This window comes from Pinus tabuliformis, chromosome 7 (assembly GCF_031772625.1).
Source record: "Pinus tabuliformis cultivar Carrire ecotype Pingquan chromosome 7, CPIR1, whole genome shotgun sequence".
Classification (NCBI taxonomy): Eukaryota; Viridiplantae; Streptophyta; class Pinopsida; order Pinales; family Pinaceae; genus Pinus; species Pinus tabuliformis.
Window position 1 is genome coordinate 922,951,523 of NC_142293.1, and position 12,852 is coordinate 922,964,374.

Sequence of the window (12,852 nt, forward strand, 5' to 3'; positions counted from 1 at the left end):
CATAATATCGCAGACCACCGTGTCGTGATATTTGCCAATGTGAAATTCTACCTCGTACTGTTCATCAACTAGTAGCTGGTGGCCTTTCTGTAGCCACGACACCTTGTAAGGCGTGGGGTGTTTAAGCCGCTTCAAGCCCAGCTTTTCCACCATTTCAGTGGCAACCAAATTGTCTGTACTCCCGCTGTCTATAATCAATTTACAGCACTTCCCCTGTGATTTGCAAACTGTTCGAAACAACGCCTTTCGCTGGGTCTGTTCAACCATCTCTTTGGCTGGTTTCAACAGCATTTTGTTCAAAATTAGAGCTTCCCCCGTTTCCGCCACGTTTTCTATCTCTCGGGGTTGTGCTTCAGCTTCCTCAGGCTGTGCAACAAATGCTCCCCTCTGGCCAGCGTGCTCAGCTTCTGGGCATTCGAAGGATCTGTGCCCCCACTTATGGCACCTGTAGCACTGGACATTAGTCCCTCTTCCGCGACCATTTCCTCTTCCCCGCTGATATGGCCGACCTCCTCTAGTGCTTTCTCCCTTCTCTGCTATCCCTGAAGCTCTAGAACTGCTGCCTTCTTTGCTGTTTGTGGCAGTTCTCCCTCTGTCATAGGACTGTCCTCGTCCTCTTGCATTCCCTCTCCCTCTCCTGTTGTTCTGCTTCCTATTGATTTTCTCTTCAGCCTTTACAGCACTCTGAAAGGCTTCTTCAATATTTCAGGGAGAGAGAATACTGATCTCGTCCAATATTTCCAACCTCAAGACATTTACATACCTCGTTGTTTTTTCTGGAGTATCATCCGTATAACCAGCACGTAAATTTACACGGTAAAACTCTTCTGTGTACTCCTTTACAATCATACCTTTCTGCCTTAAATTTTGCACTCGTCGATAAAGCTCAACCTGGTAGTCTTTCGGCAAAAATCTGCCCTTCAGTTTTGCCACCATCCTTGGCCACCTTCTTATCGGAAATTTGTTCATTCGTCTCCTGTCCGCTTGGACACTATCCCACCATAAGGCGGTGTGCCCTTTTAATTTAGTTGCGGAAAATCTAACTCTTTATCCTCACTGATTTCCTCATTTTCAAAATACTTGTCTAATTCGCTTATCCAATCCAGCAAGACATCTGCGGACAGACTGCCATCATAGTTAGGGATCTCTGGTTTGGGTTTGCTGCTGGCTAACAAAACCGATCGCAATAGCCTTAACTCTAGGGCTTCTTCCTCTGACCCATCCGTAACAGTTGCTGCCTCATCTTCACTGTCATCCCCAAGTTCCGGGTCTCTTAGCCTACCCGCCTCTACTGCTTCCAAGCGAGCTGTAAGGATTCTCAACTGTTCTCTCAATCCTTCGTCTGCTACTCTGCGTGCACCTCTCCCATGTCCTCGTCTTTGTACTTCCATCTTCCTCTACTTTCTCAAAATGCTGCTCTGATACCACTTGATGGGGCCAGCCCACGTGGTCCCGCCGTCTAAACGCCGATGTGTTATGTACTTACAATATGTATAACAATGTAATTGATTTTGGAAATAAATGTTATTTGATTTTTAATCTGCTTGGGTTGCGGCATGGGTACCTTGATGGTCTGCCTGTTGGACAACTGTCCCTCCTCGGGATTTTGCAAAACCCGCCTTGGTTTGGGGTTTTACACCGTTCGTGCTCCTTTGGTTTTCATTGTTACTCCGGTCTTTGGTTCTGCGCGCTCCTGGCAATTCCTTGTAACTTCTGTATTTTCTGTTGTGAGTTTGTGAGTTTTGCCTACCTGGTCGACAGAGTGGTGTGCTTTTGGTTGCGGTCGTGGTCTCAGTCGTTCTAAGTCTCAGCCTGTATGCTATTGTTTTCTCGGCGAAACCCTGGTAAGGTTTGCATTACGGGATTTGTTTGCATGTGTTTTCGCTGTCACTGTGGTATATATTCGGCTTTAATGTCTGCCTCTGTGTGTTCTGGTCAATGTCTGCCCATATCTCACAAGGGTTTACAGCTAGTCAAGAGCTGTAAGGTTCATGGTGACATTTGCTTCAGCTCTGGTTCGTTGGCTTCCAAATTCGACAGGTCGTGGTGGCATGCTCTGTTCGTCCCTCTGTCAACTTAACCTAGTAAGCTTTCGTTCTATGCTGGACTTTTCTTTAGCTGTTTGTTTTGAGTCTAATGGCCTGGCTCCTCTGTGTGCAGGGGGTTCGTCCGGGTGAGAAATTACAGTTATGGCTCGCCTATTAGGTAATGACACTCGTTTATCTTACTCAATAGCTTCGTTCCAGTTCTCTGTTTTTGTTTTTCTGTGGTTGGAACCTAACCCTTCCTTTGTTTTCCTTTGTGCAGGTGGAGCTGTTTGTTGGTCTGGATGCCTGGACTTCCAGCTGCCCCGAACAGTATACGGGTAGAATCGTTCTGTTGTTCTAGCTTTGCTTGGCCGGGTTTTTCGACTTGTAGGGTTTGTTTGTTTTTTCGTTGGCCTTGTGCCACTGTCTATCGTTGGTTCCTTAGTTGTTAAGCTTGGTGGTAGCTTCAAGAGATGAGTTCGAACTCTATGCTGATGGCTTTTGTTTATGGTCGTGTCAGTTCCCACGTCTACGAACTGGGTTGGTCTTGTAATTATTTTGAACAAAGAATGTGAATGCTTATATAGACTTTGGATGACTATGTTATAATCCTGTGAATTTATGTGGAAATAAATCTGGAACTGCTCTTGTGGTTTTGTTTACATACCTGTTATAAGTGTATACGCCTGAACGCTATGATTGTGTGGCCTGCGCTGGTCGTTGTGGCTCTTCGTTTGATTTAGTTGTCTTTTCGTTCTGGTTCAGAATCTGTAGTGATAATTTAACAATGTTTACACCATAAAAGGAAATTCACAGCATTGAATTGTACAGTATTTGAGGATGCTCGTAGGAATTGTATGTGCACTGAAAAATAATGAATATATTCTTTTCTGTTAATTACTTTTTCACAGTCGAACCCGTATTAGGCTTTTTTTCCTCCTTTTGTATCACTGTTCTCGAACAGCTGGATAACTGCTGTTAGTTGTTTTGTTGTCAGTTACAATAGTTATTTCATATTTGAAACTTATTCATAACTAGCACGTTTTCCTTTGCTTGTATTTGCAATAGTAATATAACTGTTCGGAAACAAATGATTCTAACTAATTACTACTGTTCCTAATTAGAAGTCATTACATTATTCTAGGCATTTTAAATAGAAAAGTAAAATAAAAACAACAGATAAAAATAAAGACAGACACGCTGTCCGTCCAGTGAGCTGTGTTCTTTGTCCTTCTCAGAAACCATGTCAACCTTCTTTCCGTCTTCGCCCTGTTAGCCAGATGCTCCTGCATCATGATGATTTTCTGTCCATGGTATTTTGTAGATCCGATCAAGGGAACTACGATTATGTTCTAAGCTAGGGTTAATGGATTAGGGTTTATGGATGCTTCAACATGTATATATATGTATTGTAACATTGAAATGAATATAATGAAAAATCAATCTGGTAGTCCTAATTTTTGGATTCAGGGGAAAATCTCTGTGTATATCTGTTTTGAGTTTTATGCTCTTGTCATTGTTTATTTTCCGTTCTTTAAAATTCGTATCCAGGTAATTTCTGTATGGGGTTAAAACCTACATTCATGTTACATCCTTATTCCATATTTTATTTTTTATTTATTATTAACAGCTAATCATTTTTTCTTTTGTTCATAATTATTATCTGTTTTAATTAAAATAAATTAAAATGAAGCTATTTATTGCTAAAAGATAACATCTCGTTAAAAACAGATAAAATTAAAGTCATGGTGGATTTGTTTGATAAAAAATAATATATTCCGAAAAAAACGCATTGCGCGGAAGTACAGAGCATATGTACTTCTCCACACAATGAACCATCATTTGTATTTACCTTACAAGACAACTTTGAACTAACTGTAACCGTCATCTTAAATCCATTTGTGCACAAAAATCTCTCACGCACAACCATTTCCACATAACTTGGTCGACACCTTCATATGGATATGGTATTTAAATAAAGTAATGTTCTCTCGTGCAAATTTTTTTGAAAAGAAGATTATTGTGTGAAAGGAAGTTCAATGTGCGGAAGTTAAACTCATCATCGGACCTCCTCACGTTGAACTTCCTTCCGCACAATAATCTTTTCAAAGTCGATGCTTGCAAAAAAAGATAAGTTCACCATTTTTATAATAGAAAAATAATTTTTTCTTATTGCAATTGTGCAAAAAGCTCTCAAGTTTTCATTGTTTTCACTTCTGCACTTTGAAAAATCTATTAATAATTAAATTAGCATGCACAACTTTTTCCACACGACTACTTGCACACTTAATAACACCCTAAGTCATTGACATTCAAAGATGATACTAATTAATGGTTATACATTGTTAAATACATCACTAAATAGGAATGAAAAAAGGTATTTGTATATTTATTATTTTAATAAATTTTGCACAAAAAAATCGCATAATATCCGCACAGGCACAATCACCTCTATACAACTTCGTTCATAAAACTACTTCCCCACTCCATAACACCCTTCGATTAGTCGCATAGCTTCTTCCACAAAACCATTGTGGTTGCGGAAAACATTGCTAGATAATAATTAAAAAGTCCATTATGCAAAAGCAAGTTTCAAGCTTTCATTGTGTGATTATCCACAACTTGTATTGAAGGCGTTTATTGCTAGTATTTTAGTATTAGAAGATAATCCATGTTTGCATGAAGCTTTCCGCATAGTGGAAAGTGATAACCACTTCCACATTAACATTGAAAGTTGTTATTAAATGATAAATAGATTATGATGACATATCTTTACTTATGCTCTTGTGTGGAAGTGTGAAGGAAGTCCATAGTACATAGAATTGCTTTTTGTGTGAAACTTCACACTTTGTACTAAAAGCTTTTATTGCTAATATTATTGGTAATATTTTAGATATAAATAATTCATATATATTAATTCTCTTCCCCCTTTATTTTATTTATAAATGAAGTGTTCATTGTGCACCATAATTGTTGTTGGCAAGTTCAATTTTCACATCATTAAACAAATTCGCGGTCAGAACCAAACAATTTGTTTGTGTGCAGAGAGCACATAAGAGTTCAAAATTAATATACCATAGAACAAAAAATCTTCGTTATGAACTTTTTCTCATATTATATAAAATATATCAAATCTCTAGAATGTCAAAATGTAAACACAAGTACCAATTAATAATAAACAATGCATATTTCTCTTGCGAATTTGCATAGAGTTGTGAATAGAATTCATTATTAAATAATTTTGAATTTGATATAAAGTTAGTGTAATTAACTTTATATCTATGATTTTTAGATTTATAGTTTTTAAGTAGGGTAGTCCTTGTCTAGAGGTTTTACTATCTGAAAAAGCTTCTTTTGCATAACGAAGCTTTTCATTGCAACCTTTGACAATGATAGCTATGTACAAGAAACCGAGTAGTATCAAATAACACAAAATTAGCAAACAAAGCACATTAATTTATTAAATGTTGTAACGGCAGAATCAAATAGTAAATTAGATGAGTTGTAGTTAGTAATTATATTCTTAAGATATCTATGTCTTAGATCCAAAACTAAAGTTAAATGCTAATTTTTATTTTAATCAATAACACAGTATGAGATATAAAATAATGTTTGAAAACATGTGTTCAAATACAAATAAAATACATTATCAAAAAATCGGTACAGTCAAGTAGCTTTGAATGTAAAATAGTTCTTATAGTTCAATTTGTAAAAAATGACTAGTTCAAAGCCTCATTAGGTTGAAGACATAGGCATTAAAAAAAAAATTTCTCAACAAGATCATAAATAATTTAATTTAATTTATATCTAATAAACTTTTGACATTGACAACTATGTACAAGGAACTAAGCCATATCAAATAACACAGAATTAACAAACAAACCTCTTTAATTGATTAAAATTTGTAATGACAGAATCAAACCTTAAGTGAGATGAATTTTAGTTAGTAATTATATTCTTAAGAGATATATGTGTTACATATAAAACTATTTTTAAATGGTAAGTTTTGTTTACCAATAACACAATATGAGGCATAAAACAAAGTTTCAAAGCATGTTTTCGTATACAAATAAAAAATGTTGTCATAAAATTGATACAATCAAGTAGTTTTGAATGGAAATTAGTCCCTATAGTTCAAATTGTAAATAGCGACTAGTTAAAATTGTGTTTAGATTCAAGACATAGGAATTAAAAATGAATTCACTCAACAAGATCATAACTAATTTAATTCAGTTTATATCTAATAACCTTTGGACAATGACAACTATGTACAAGTAACCAAGAAGTAACAAATAACACAAAATTAGCAAATGAAGCTCATTAATTGATTAGAACTTGTAATGGCAGAATCAAATTTTAACTCAGATGAATTATAGTTAGTAATTATATTCTTAAGAGTTTTATGTATTAGATCCAAAACTATTGTTAAATGTTAATTTTTATTTTAATCAATAACATAGTATGAGATATAAAACAAATTTTCAAAGCATCCGTTTGAATACAAATAAAAAATGTTATCATAAATTGATATAGTTAAGTAGTTTTGAATGGAAAATAGTTCTTGTAGTTTATTTTGTAAATAGCGACAAGTTCAAAGTCTCTTTAGATTAAAACATAGGCATTAAAAGAAAATTTCTTGAATAGGATCACAATTAATTTAGTTTAATTCATATCTATGATTTTTGGGTTTATAGTTTTTTAAGTACAATGTTCTTGTGTAGAGCTTTCACTGTGAGCAAGAAACTTGTTGTGAAAAACGACTTTTTTTGTTATAACCTATGCACAATGAGAGATTTGTACAAGGAACTAAATAACACATAATTAGCAAACGAAGATCAATATGATCAAAAATATAATACAAAGAGTTATTTCTCTTTAGGAAAAAAGGGTTTTCCAGAAACATATTTAATTCATTATTCTGCAGAATGGAATCTATGCAGGTCTAAAGAAATTATGCCAATATTCTATTATTAAGTGATATATGTCTAAGATACAAAACCGTTGTCAAATGTTCAATTTCATTTAAAGCAACAACAAAACATTGAATGCATTAGAAAAATATGAAAGCATTTTTTTAGAAATTTATAGAAAACAGTATTATAACATTGATACAGAATCAGATTTGGTAAGAATTGTATTCAAAATAAAATGTATATAACCGTGGCCATACGGTATTGCTTTGTGTAAATATTGCACTGTGCGGAAGAAACTTGCTCTGCACAACGAAACTTTTTGTTGTAACCTCTACACAATGAGAACTATGTACAAGTAACTAAATAACACAAAATTAGCAAACGAAGCTTAATAGGATAAGAACTGTGATACTGAGAGTTATTTCTCTATAGGTAGAAAGGGTGTTAGAAACACAATTAATTAATTACTCCGTGGAATGAAATTTGTGTAGGTTTGAAGACATTGTGTTAGTATTATATTATTAAGAGATATATGTCTAAGATACCAAACATTGTCAAATGTTCAATTTCATTTAAAGCAACAACACAACACTAAATGTAATAGAAAAACTAAAAGCATATATTTGGAAATTTATAGAAAACACTATCATAACATTGATACAGAATCAGATTCAATACGAATTATAGTTAGAGTAAAATTTCATTGAGCATGGCCATATCTCATATTTGTACAAGATCATAATAAAAACATAGTCCTAAAAGACAAAATGCTGAATAGAATTGGAATTATGCAAAGAAAATTGTAAAGTAAATGGATTTTTTGTAGCAAAAATTGATGTTCTACTTCCTTGAATGACATCTGCAGCCACAAAAAAATGAATATATAAGATGTATTAGGATTCGATGAATCGTTGAAGAAACATGTTCAACGTTTTTTTAATGTAGTCCTTGTCGGGGGTAATTGTAACTTCCATTTCCATGTTTTTGGTGTAAATCTCTTGTTCAATATCCCTAGTTTCTTCCTCCACCTTGACAACTGACTCAACGTTTTTCTTATTAACCTTGGCAAAAGTAACTAGCCATTTGTCAATATGGTCTGTAGTAACATCAATGACGTTATCAAACTCCAGAATCCTGTATCATGGACGGACGACATAATCCTTTTATAATATACATTCCCCTAAGATAGGAATTATCTCTCCTTTTGGATAGGTCACTATAGGCATAATCGATATTCTTAAGTGTAGTGAACCTTTCCACCCATCCAACTTCCAATTTCTTCACTTGTTCAACATCTAATAGTTGTTAGTTTTTCTCTTTGAACTCAGAGAGTAATCTTATCCTATGCTTAAAATTAACCAATTCATTGCCAATGAATTTCTTGTCTTCTGTAAGATTATTGTTAACTAAGTTCATAAATATCGTCATTTGTTGTTGTAAACTTGTTAAATAAAAAACCACTTACCAAACATCATCTATAATTTATAATATTTGGTATATGTTATCGAGGATATATGCCTTCACTGCATTAAGAAAATTCAGAACATTATTAAATGTTTGCGGTGTTCCAGCAACAAAACTTGACAATGAGGGTGACGGTACTACTAGGGTAGTCATTAAAAAAGTAACTAGATTTGTAATGTCTTGTGTTTCTTTTAATTTACTTTTCAGCATGTGATTTTCAACAAGCATGTTGGTAACATTTTGAGTAATTGCATCATTGGTAGATTGATGCAATACCATTAGCCCCATTATATTAAAAAAAATGAGATCAACATCCATGTGTTCTTGATTAACAATAATTTTATTTTCAACCTTTACCTTTTTGGTGGTGATCTTGAGGAGGGACATGTGGCTGTGACCGTTTAATGCTTTCGGTTATGAGTTAAGTTTGGTGGCAGGGTTTTTGGTATGTGACTTTAATGGGTTTTATTGTATGTTGTCCTCTGCTCTATACTAGCCTCGGGCTTGCAACCTTGGTTTATCACTTTCACCGAGGGTGTTTGGAACTCATTTCTCCTTTGCTTTGGTTTGGCTATGTGGGTGCTCTGTGCCTTTACCTGGTTCTTGTGATGGTTGGTAAGTATCATGCCTTGTTTGTCCCATATGGTGGTTTGCTATGCTTTGCTGGTTCTCTGTGGTTTGTTGGTGTTATGCCTCTGCTCGTTCTCCATGGTCTGTCAATGTTGTGCCTCTACTCGTCCTCTGTAGTGATTCACTGCTCTGGTTTTTGGAGGGTTTTAGGTCTTCTTCCTCCTATAGGTCTATTTGTCTCTGTCATTTTCTTCAGGCTCGTCTATGCTCTGTTTGTGGTGATTTGTATGTTGATGTTGGGTCTGGTGACAGTTCGGCTCTGTAAATTCACAGGTTCCTACCTAGTTGTTGCACGGGATGGCTTGGTAAACTCGCTCTCAGGTAAGATTCTCCTTCCAATTTCAATTTCACCCCTTGTTTTTGAGGTTCTAATGCTCTAGCTCCTTGGTGAGCAGGCAGAATGCGTCCATGGCTTTGCTGCTAGTGGAAACCCTTTGTTGCGGTTCTCGACTCTTGTCCTCTATCACGAAATCGATCCTCCTCAAGGTAAAAACCCTTGTTCCTCTTCCAATTAGATATTCACTGTTGTTTTTGGTTTTGTAGCTCAAACTAACAGCTTCCCTCCTCTTTGGTGGTGTGCAGGCCCTTCCAGGGGAGCGCTACTCCATATCTTTGACCTAGGGACTATTCGCGGGCTTAGGGAAACCCGGGTAGGCTCTTTCCGTTGCTGTAGCAGTTTCTTGCTTGCTTTGTTGTGTGTTTAGTCTGCATTTGCTCTATCGCTTGCTCTTGTCTGTAATTCGGCTATACCCTTGGGGTTTTGGTTCCTTTGTGTCTGTATGTGATCTTCGAGGTGTTCATGCCCTCGCTATTTGATTTAAGCCTAGCTTGTGGACTGTAATGTGTTTGGTTTTCATGGGTTTGGAGCCCTCCACGATTTCCAGATTATAGAGTTTATACAGTCAATTTTGTTGAATGAAAAAAATGAAAATGCGATGTACAGGAAATGTTTTTAAATGCAGAATATAATAGTACCTGGGTTTTGTTTTGTTGAGAAAAGAAATCTATATGTTGGTGTACCTCTGTTTGGTTCTCGGTTTTGAAATGCTTCCTGTTACAAATGCTTGTCGATGCTTATTCAGATCTTTTGAATAAATGGTTTCATTGTCTTGCTTTCAGTTTGATGCCTGAAACATCTATGCACAGGGAATATAATAAAAATTGATTTACTTCCTTAATGACAGATTTTGAATTTTTTTCTATTTTATAAATTCAAATAATTGTGAATTACAACTTCTGGGCTCTCTCTCCTCTCTAGATGGTAGCTCTTCTGTCCTCTCTAATTTTTCCTTTTCAATACACTATTAGCAGTTTCTTTACAGTTGAGGAACTATTCCTCAGTTGCTTAATAGTTTCTTCAAACAAGTTCCTTCTAATGATATCTTGATCTATTTTTCTAATTTAAAAACTAACAATGGTTGATTCAACCTTAATTTTAAATGAAACAAAAACTCAAAATGTTTTCCTCTCTGTCCAACAAAATAAAATAGAACAAAAACATTTCCCAGTTGTCGCCTCTTCACTAGGATGCTCCTGCATCAAGCTCCTGGGGTAAATTAAACTCATGGCTCTTGTCTATGAGCTCTTCAATAGAGTACTCGGTGCTTTGAATTTGGCCAACATCTAACCATGAACTATCTTCAATAGGATGACCCTTGCACTTGACTAGGTACTGCAAATATTCCTTCCTTCGAGTCCGTCTAGCCACCTGGGTATCTAGGATATGTTCAATCTCTATAGGCTTTGCTGGGGGCATTTTTTAATCCATGAATCATTCTCTTTCTGGGTGTCTCGTGTTCGTCTTTCCGAATTGTCTTCTTCATTTTCCGCAATGTAGGCGTATAGATCTGCCACATTGAAAATGGGTGAAATTCCAATACCTGGGGGTAACTGCAATTCGTAAGCATTCATAGAAAACTTTTGAAGAATCTTGCAAGGCCCAATTTTTTTCCATTTCAACTTGTTGTATTCGCCTTTAAGAAACCTCTCCTTGTGTAGGTGTGGTAATACTAGGTCTCCTACGTTGAATTGTACCTCTCGCCTTTTCAAATCTGCCTTCTGCTTATATCTTTGGTTGTTTTCTTGTAATTTTAATTTCACCTGTTCATGAAGATCGTTGATTGCCTTTGCGAAATCTTCACCATCAGCATTCTTGCGCTCCAACTATCCCAAATCCTGTAACTCATGTACTCCACGTGGGTGCATTCCGTATAGGATCTAGAAAGGACTATTGCTCGTGCTTCGGTTGGGTGAATCATTATAAGAAAATTCTGCTTGTGCAAGCACATGATCCCACTGTCAAGAATTTTCTCCAACCAAACTCCTCAATAAATTTCCCAGACTTCGGTTCACCACTTCGGTTTGACCATCAGTCTGCGGGTGATAAGCTGAGCTGAAGTTTAGTTTGGTGTCTAATTTTTTCCATAGGGTTTGCTAAAAATGTCCTGTAAACTTAATGTCTCGATCCAAAACAATAGACTTCGGAAAGCCATGTAATCTGACTATCTCAGTAAAGAACAAATGTGCTACATGTGTGGCATCATTGGTTTTCCTGCATGAAATGAAATGTGCCATTTTGGTGAAACGATCCACCACCACCATGATGGAATCGAATCCTCATTGTGTTTTCGATAGACCTAAGACAAAGTCTAAACTGACTGAGTCCCATGGTCTATTCGGAATAGGTAAGGGCGTATACAACCCTGTGTTCTGGTTGTGTCCCTTTGCAAGCTAACACACTTTGCATCTAGTCACAAACCTCTGTACATCTTTGCACATCTTCGGCTAATAGTAAAAGTGGCTCAACTGATCCAAGGTCTTGTCTATGCCAAAATGCTCAGCTAAACCTCCATTATGCTTTTCCTGGACTAAGTTCTCTCTCATAGAATATTCTGGAATACAAAACTGCCCTCCTTTGAACAGCAACCCTTCCTGCATATTATAGTCCAGCCATGAACTGTTATCTCTCAACAATGGATTTTGGCAAGCTTCATAAGCTTCCTTAAAATCTGCATCTGCCTCATACAAGTCCTTAAGATGTTCAAATCCTAATACTTGTATTGTACTTTCCTGTAGGATCAAATTCCTCCTACTTAACGCATCTGCCACTTTGTTGGCTTGACCGCTAATGTGTTTCAACACAAACGTAAAACTTTGCAAGTACTCCACCCACTTCGCATGTTTATGGTTTAGCTTATGTTGCTGCATAATATACTGCAATGCAGAATTGTCTGAAAATAACACCAATTCATTGCCCAACATATAATGTCTCCAATGCTTTAGCGCTTGAACCACTGCATAAAATTCCTTGTCATAAGACATGTACTTCTGCCTACTTTCATTTAGTTTCTCACTAAAATAGGCTACTGGCTTATCCTCTTGGATGAGTACTACATAAATGGCTATCCCACAGGCATCACAACGAACTTGAAAAAGTTTGTTAAAGTCTGGTAATCTCAAAATCAGTTTTTCAATAATTTTCCTTTTGAGTAGCTGAAAACTCTTCTCTGCCATTTCTATCCAATGGAAAGGCTGATTGGCCTTCTTAATGGTGTCCACCATGGGTGCACAAATCCCACTTAAATTTTTAATAAATTTCCGATAAAAACTCGCCAATCCATGAAAACTCCGTACCTCAAACAAACTTTTGGGAGACGGTCAGCTAACTATGGCTGCAACATTTTCCAGATCCATTTTTAGTTCATTCTCGGAAATCACAAATCCCAAATAAATTAACTATTTCTTGAAGAAATAGCATTTCTTCAAATTTATCAGTAATTTATTCTGCTGCAATTTTTCCAATACATAACTCACATGTC